General features: G+C 34.2%; 1 pseudogene; it reads left to right on the top strand.

The window, feature by feature from the left end:
- Nucleotides 1-264: 264 nt before the first annotated feature.
- LOC117208637 lies at nucleotides 265-1,205 on the top strand (annotated as a pseudogene).
- The last annotated feature ends 6,653 nt before the right edge of the window (nucleotides 1,206-7,858 follow it).

Below are 7,858 nucleotides of genomic sequence, written 5' to 3' on the forward strand. Positions count from 1 at the left end.
TTTAAACTTCGAATTTTGCATCGTAAATTAATCATTTCATCTAAAGAATTTATGCACAAAATTATTTTTTTCTAGGCTTTTTAATTTTTTAAATCTGTATGTAGTATACCTATCTCTACGAAACCCGTCAAATTGACAGGCTAGCTGATTTCATACACAATCCGCTTTTCAAAGACAGTGTGCAAAAATTTCAGTTATTGTAGACATTTCCCATTATTATCTCTGCTTATTGTAAGTATTTATAATAGGATAATTGAATTTGGGTACAGTATTTTCTTATTTTGACCAATCCCCATTTTCTAGCAATCATGAGTAAATTCAGGAGATATAATAAGATATTGAACAAAATTGTTAACATCAATGAAGATTGTTCTGAGGATACCTCCGAAGAAGATCAGTATGAATTAGGCTAAAGCGAAGCTAACAGTGAAAGTTCTGAATACATTGAAAGTGGAGAGATAGAAGGATCTTCGGATAGTGAAGAGGAACACTTCTTGAAAGTGTGTCATAACAAGAAAAGGATGCGTATTCTTTCTAGTTCTGACTCCGAGGATGAAAGGACAAGCATTTCAAGCACATCCTAAAATGTAATAGGTGAAATTGAAATTGCAATTGACGGGACACAGTGCATAAAACTGAAAGCATGCGGATCTAGGGGTAGGACGCCCGTTCGTATGATATTTAAGGATATCGCAGGGCCTACTGGCTATGCTAAGAGAAATATTATGTCGGGTTGTGTAACTAGTGCTTTCGAATTGATAATTGACAGACACATAATGGAACACATAAAAGATTGTACTGAAACTGAAGCGCATCGAGTTTTGAAAAAAGACTGGACAATCACAGTTGCTGAGGTGCGTAGTTTTCTAGGAATTTTATATGCCCGGGGCGCATATAAAATGAGATCATTTAAAGTCTCCGAAAGATTACAAACAGATAAATTTGCGTTGATATCCGAAATGTGGGACAGATTTATAAGTAATAACCAGGCTTATTACAAGCCATATGAAAATATCTCAATAGATGAACAATTATTTTCAACGAAAGCTCGATCCAGGTTTACGCAATACATACCGAATAAGCCTCATACATTTGGCATTAAGTTTTGGTTAGCAGTTTACGTCCAAACAAAATATACTTTGAATGGTTTTCCTTACATAGGGAAAGATGAGACTCGATGCTCAAGGGGAAAAAGGACGAGATGACTCAAATTTATATAAATCAGAAAACTGCACGCTTACTGTGTATAAAAGTAAACCTAACGTAAAAGTCCTCCTTCTAAGCACCAAACATACGGGTATACAAGTAGAAGACAATTATAAACGTGTCTCAGAAACCATTGCTTTTTATAATAAAACAAAGTTTGGTGTGGACGTCGTTGACCAGATGGCACGCAAATATAGTGCGAAAGCAGGGAGTTTCCGATGGCTCCTTCAAGTTTTTTTCAATATTTTAGATTTGACAGCGATAAACGCGTGGATATTATGTAAAGAGTGCACCGAATCGAAAATATCTAGAAAGGAGTTCATATTTTGCCAAAGATCAAACGTTTCATTTCTGTCACCTTCGACGTCAGAAGTGCGAAAAAGTTGCCAAGTGGCCTACTACAAAAAAAAATAGAAGTAATAATTGTTGTATATATTGCAAAAAAGATCGTATGCGGAAAATGCATATGCAAAATTCAGTATATTTGTAAAACATGTGCTCAATAAATATGATTACCCTATACCGTTAATATTATTGTTATCATTTCCGTGATAATTAAAAAAAAAAGACTTTTTACTTATTAATAATTTATTTAAACGTGAAGCCCAATATTGTTCAATTCAGATTTAATTTGAATAAATCGATTTTTTAAAGAAAATGCGTATTTTCGTTTATGCGTCAATTTGACGGGTACTCGTAGAGATAGGTATATAAGAAACGCCCGTAAACCTAAGTACATCGACAGGCATATAAATAAGAACATTTCGTTCTTATAACTTATTATTTATTTTGCAAATTAATTTATGAATACAAATATTCTTTGTTTCTTAAATTACTTTTAATAAAAAGAGAAATGTTTAAAGGATATATGTTACGAAATATTATCGTAATATCAATTTGTTCTCTCTAAATCCTTGGAGAGAATATTGAACAAAAAGGTTGTGTCTGTAAAGTTTTTTTTTCTGCCTATAATAGCTTGCAAGTCATGAGAGTCGACACTTTGGAGAACACTTTTAATCTTCAAACTCGATCCTCTACGGTTAGAAAAATGTAGGTACTTGTTCCATGACAATGTCTGCTTTAAAGATATACAAGATATACAATTCGCTAGCTGCGAAAAGAAACTAGTGATTAAGAAATAAATCTTCGTCAACTATCTGAATGTCACTTTTATACACATTAATAGATTCTCTAGAAGTCTTACAATATAGTATTTGCAGTTATACGTGCAATAATATTTTAATTTTCTGAACAACCTATATCACGATTTCTCTAAAAATTCTTAAAAACCCTCAAAAAGAATTATTTGCACAACACTCAATTATTTTAAAAAATAGTAAATCAATAAATATTTGATTATTGAAAAAAATCCCTCATGTTCATAATAAAGTATGTAAAATATCTAATACGATATACAAAAGTGCTATAAGTAGTAAAATAATATACAAAACGTATTAATCCAAAATGTCAGAGAGTAACTATTCGCAAAATGCCCGATTACGTATATAAAAAGAAAATACTTAGAGCTAAGTAATTACGATATTACGTAAATTAACGTTGAATATTAAAAGCATAGTTAAAATACCAGATACTCCCTCGCTTCGACGTTGCCTATAAATTCAATAAACTTACAGTTTTCCCATCATTTTCTACTTTAATCTTTAAGCAGCGACAACATTGTCTACGGTAATTTCATAACGAAACGCAATCGAAGAGTTCGCCGATCTTCTTTTTCCTTGACGACTGACTTCGGCGGTGACGGAGAAAAACAAACTTTTTTTATACTTTTTAACAAGTTACTCGAGGGATGAAGGGGTGGTATGGCATAAACCACGTAGGCAAGGGGAAACGCCTAACCCTCGTCGCGAGCTTACCGCAGTAAGACGATCTGTCGCGAATATATCCTCGCATTTAATGAAGGTTATGAGAACGCAACCATGCGGGAAGCGTCGTATTCCCGATTGTAAACTAAACGGAATTTAAGCCCGGTCGTCAACCTACTGGGTTATTGAACGACGCGGTCGAGAAAATCTACCTGTGGGGTGCAAAATAGAGGTAAGCAAAGAAGATGCAAATCGAAGGGAATCCGGATTTTTAATGTTTCATTTTTGAACTATTAATAGAGCTTGTCGTGATTGGAGAACTTTTTCGAAAAAATTGAAGATTGTGAAAGGAGATTATATTTGATTTATGTTATTTTTATATGTGTCAATATTTCAGTAAATTTTTATTAGAGATATATTCTATTGGGTACATATATAGGGATATACAGGGTGGTTGGTAACTGATGGTACAAGCGGAAAGGGGGTGATTCTACGAGAAAAAAGAAGTCGAAAATATAGAATAAAAAATTTAAAAAAAATTTTTTTTTTAACTTTTCCATCGAGACAACGATCTACAGCGAGATCCGTTATAACGTACCGCACGCGTACCGAGCGAAAATTCAAAGTCGATTTTCTCGAAAACAAAGCCTCAAACGAAAAATTTTTATTCTATATTTTCGACTTCTTTCTTCGCGTAGAATCACCCCCTTTTCGCTTGTACCACCAGTTACCAACCACCCTGTATATCTCTATACTATAAGGATTTTTCGATAGCTAAATTTTAATATAAAAGGTATTAAAAATTACGATGGTTTGTTCTCATGAATTAACTGATTAGTAGATCGATTCTCAATGATTCGATTGTGATTGAACAAATTTCTATTTTGTCAATCCCATTCCTTACTATTATTTGTTATTATTGTATCATAATTGTTAAAGTTAACTATTATTTCACGTATTATTGCAAATTAATTATTATTTCAGATTTTGTGTCCGTTGTAATGCGATAATTTTCTAAGTGAGAAATATCAATAAGAAAGATAACAAATATCTAATTCAAGAAAATACGCCATTGTAAACTAATAAAATTTCTATTCTATTCCAAAAGTTACGAATTGATCATGCGACTTACTGCTAAGTAATAAGGATAGATACAAAGTCTCAGGTTTCAATGAGAAAATCAGATCAAGATATTCCTAGTCTGATACCAGAATTCTTTATTCCCCTCATTTTGCGTGAAATATGAAACGTATCCAGAAAATACGAGTCGATTCATTACGATCGTACATCGGTCTCATAAATTGCAGCCGTCATGGAGGCTCCCATAAAATATCACTTTCTGTACGACAAGCGAAATGTATAACTCATAACACGTTCTCATCGTTTCTCCGTTTTATCTAATTATAATTACAATATATTAAACATTAATATAAAAGAAGAGGAACTCGTCGAAGCGCGTAAAAACATTAGCCTCTTTATGATAGACGAAACAATACTTCCAAAGAAAAGTCTAACAAAATAAAACAATCAAAGAGAGATACGCTACAACCGTTATAATACGTATTTCAAATTTATTAGCTGCATAAAGGGAATCAGGACACAAACAATTTTCCATGCTAGAATAACTCTTTTTCCATTCAAAATGATTATCATTCGTTACGCGTCAGAGGATTTCAAAGAGGGAAAGAATCGTATATCTGATCGCGATTAAAGGTGTGTTTAATCCTCGGCGTCAACCTGTCTGGTTGTTGAACCCTCGTTAAATTAAAGATATTCGAAAACGAATGGGTGAAAAGCAAAGGCGTTGTGCTCCCTGAGTCATGTCGCCCATAATTCCTTCCGTTTATTATCTTAGCAATTACGAGAACAGGCTTCGAGACAACCTTATAGTCGTAGGTCGACGCAGTAAGGGGTGATCTTGCGATAAATTCATTTTCTTCAAGCCGTTACATGTCGAACGAGTGAATGAACCGCGAGACAAATATAATCGACGCGCAGGATTTAATTAACCCTGTGGACTTTAGAGTGGCGTTCGAAAAGCAGCGTTAATTAGGACTGGCCGGGAGTGAAACCGCGTTTTCGTCCTGCGAACGAGTCACGCGTTAGACGCTTTTCAACGTCTCTCGACGAAAACAAGAACACTGCCACCACCGAGTGAATATACAAAGCCACGAAACTTCCGTGTTTACTAATTTGCAGCGGCAGTGCGCTTTGAACTTTGTTCAAGGGATTCCATGGGGACAATATTTTGCCTCGAAAATCGAGCCGTTCCTAACAAGTGTGCGAGGATTTCTTTATACTCAAATAAAAAATGAATTTTCTTTCCTCCCGCGCTCGTTGTTCTGGAAAATGGGCCGAGTTCCAAGTGTTTGTTTAGTGGACGCGAAAGAAAATGTCTTTCGTTTGTTGTAGAAAGTAATCCCAATATGTTAATTTTATCGATCTGACGAGTAGATATTATGCGTTAGGTTAAAGCTAGCCAAGCTATGTGAATTCGAGATTATTTAAAGCAGCTTGAAATTGTATCAGTGTAAAGCTACTACTTTACTTGTCTTAAAATAACCTTCTTCTCTAATGAACTTGAGATTTCTTCATATGAAAGGAACAACAAATGCCAAATAAAATAATTTCTACTTTCTATTAGCTGTCCACTTAACGTCAGATTACTGGAATTCAAACAGCTCTAAATAAAGTAATTTTACTTTTGTGAATAGGATATTCAATGAAGTCTGTCTATAATCGTTTTCCTGAAGTAGAATAACGTGTACTAAAACTGAATTTTGTTTGCTGTCAGGAAATCATTTTACACAACTTAGTGATATTGAGTGCAATAACTTGCACCCTTTAAATTCCACCCTGCCCTATCCATGGCTAATTACATACTTATTACTCATAATCGCTTCATACTCGATAACCTTGGATAATCGCTGATAATTATACATTGAAAATCCCTTCCTTTTCTCGATAAATTGAAAACTTTTGCGTGAAACTTTCAAGTAACGCCGTCTGCGCCCGACGATCGCGCATTCATTAAACTTTTTATCACTTGCTTGATCGCTATGGATATTTATTCAAACGAAAGGTGAAATCTAAATATATTTCACGAGCAGGGTTTAATTTCGGACTCTGTCTCTCTTTTTATCTTTCGATTACAACGTCCTGGGAAACCAGACGATCTGAATGGAAGAAAGCAGAGACTATCGAAGCCACAATAGGGTTGACAGTCCGCGCTCAATTCTGAAAGAGGCTATTGCCTCTACTGTAAACCCAGATTCTATTTCTGGTATGCATGAAGCTTAGACGATATTCGCGGTTTAAGTTACCATCCTATGATTCCCACTGGCCATTTTTGATTCTTAAACATCGCCACATTATCATAAAAGCCTTTCGGTAGCTGTTCGATCGCGGCATGTCGTCGTTCTTTTTAAAACACTGCTCCATTTTCTTGGCTTTATTGATATAAAGCGCGAAGAAATCGTGTCAATGTTGAGACACTATTTAAATTCATTCATCGAGAAATTATTAGTATACAAATATATACGAATAAAAGAAACATGAAAGGAACAAGATCATATAGTAAAAAGTTTAGATTAACAAAGTGAAACAAGAAAAGATTGATTTACACGCATAAAACATCACGGAGAAATATGTTTCCTTTTTTCTTTGTAGTCACACTATATGTCTATATAGTGGGGGGTAAACATTATAATTAGTACAGTTTATTTGCGTCTTGGTTATTTTTGTACCTAAGGATTGTGCGATTGAAACCCTTATACTTGAAGAAAATATGTGTTCTACGTCTAACGTAGGCGAAAAAAAAATATCATCGCTAAAAATAACCGTTTAGAGTATCTTCACCCCTAAGCAAATGATGAAGTTTAAATAAACGTTGCAGCAACATCTCCGCATAACATTATTCTGATAAAAATACAAACTTTAAACTACAATACAAATATTTACTGTGAAATCAAATTTGTTTTCCCTGTTCAATTAAACCATAACGTCGTGTACTGTGTGGCTAGAAATAAAATAATCTATCACCGAAGAAAGTTCTGCGCGTATGCGCGATGCATCAAAGGGTCCAAATCGTTTAATGGAAACTTTATTGATAAATTATTATCATAATGCAGGCTTTGATTCGTTCAAATAAACCTACAAATACTAACCTAATTTACCAAAATATCATGAAACTGGTAGCCAATTATTAAAATATACGAGAAAAGGATAAAATACATAAGCGGAGGAGTAGCACAAGTGAAACTCATATTAAAATTCTGTTTTAAGTTACGATAAGATCATTTTGTTCGAAAATTATTAAAGAGTAATGTAATTATTAAAGTATAAAATTTCATGGAATATGGGAAAAGTTATACGAAACAGAAAAATTCGATGAAATCTTCCAGAAGGAGTCTATACGATATTTCATTCTTAGATTGCGCCCTTCACGCTTCATCTTGGATCCAAATAGAAATATATTTCGAGATACTCGATACTCTTGGGAAGTGTCGCACACAGGCTGAAAGATCCATATTTCATCGGCGCCCGTGTTTTAGACAGGTTTTCATGGTTATTCAAGGGTAGACAGTTTTTTTAGCTCAGGACAGACAAAATGAAGGTGAAAAAATTGGTAAGAGGTGACTGATGTAAACGAATCTATCTGGATCGAAGGGAGTAGTTGACTAGTTAGTAGTAGAGTAGTTAAATAATTATTACACTCGTATAAGGTGAAATTAAAAATCGGCACAAAGTCTTCATATACTGGATTATACAGATGAATTTGAAAGATTTCAAAGGAAACAAGAGATGCTAGAGACGTCAAGAAAGAAGTT

The sequence above is a fragment of the Bombus bifarius genome, unplaced genomic scaffold (genome assembly GCF_011952205.1).
Source record: "Bombus bifarius isolate JDL3187 unplaced genomic scaffold, Bbif_JDL3187 scf7180000008148, whole genome shotgun sequence".
In the NCBI taxonomy this organism is placed as follows: domain Eukaryota; kingdom Metazoa; phylum Arthropoda; class Insecta; order Hymenoptera; family Apidae; genus Bombus; species Bombus bifarius.